Consider the following 723-nt stretch of genomic DNA (forward strand, 5'->3'; position numbering starts at 1 on the left):
ATTCTCGCACTCCGACCTCCCGTGCCACATCTATGCTTATAATATCTTTGGTTACTCGGACTCTCGTGGTGGGAGATCTTCCCTTAACCCTTACGTAAGCCAAAAAGTTTAGTGATCCTGCCACTACACGACATGGCCCTCTAGCCGAGTAGTAAGAAATTTGTAAATGTAAACACGTTTCTAACCTTCAAGTCAAAGTGACAATGACACAACAAGAATATTGATGTAGTCCTCTGCAGATATGCAATCTGTACAAAATTGCCGTTTGCGTGTTCGGTGCCAAAGTGCGAAGGAAACAGTAGTAAATCAGTGATCTTATACTCCAAAGAGAATGGGAATATTGTGTGCCCGGTGTGATTGTTTTTCGATGTACAGTACGTTTATGTGAAATGCTTTTCCGATGAGAAAATTATTAGAGAGTGCGTCAAATATGACTAAGAAGAACGAATTATCAATCGTTCTCTTTTGAAACATCCGCGTTTAAGAAATAATGCCAAACTGACAATATTTAAGAATCAGGGTGCTTTCAAGCTTCTGCAAGCAGTTAGCCTGCATGCAGAAAACCCATAAGAGTGAAAGAGATGGACCATTCTCTATCTCCCTCACTCTTATGCGTTTTCTGCATGCAGACTGCCTGCTTGCAGAGGCATGAAAGCACCCTCAGAATGCTTGTGGGAAATCAAGAGAATGTTTGCGGCAAACGCTCCTATCTATGGAAAATAG

The 723-nt window shown here is 41.6% G+C and overlaps 1 protein-coding gene across 1 annotated transcript in view; it reads right to left on the reverse strand.

Annotated features, from left to right (window-relative positions):
* LOC117174689 (protein mothers against dpp-like) overlaps positions 1–497 on the reverse strand; it is a 24,471-nt gene extending 23,974 nt beyond the window's left edge. Inside the window, exon 1 of the mRNA XM_033363990.1 lies at positions 186–497. The gene's annotated coding sequence lies outside the window, so the exon portion shown is untranslated. The remainder of the gene's footprint in view (positions 1–185) is intronic.
* Between the last annotated feature and the right edge of the window lie 226 nt (positions 498–723).

Source organism: Belonocnema kinseyi, chromosome 6, assembly GCF_010883055.1.
Source record: "Belonocnema kinseyi isolate 2016_QV_RU_SX_M_011 chromosome 6, B_treatae_v1, whole genome shotgun sequence".
Classification (NCBI taxonomy): domain Eukaryota; kingdom Metazoa; phylum Arthropoda; class Insecta; order Hymenoptera; family Cynipidae; genus Belonocnema; species Belonocnema kinseyi.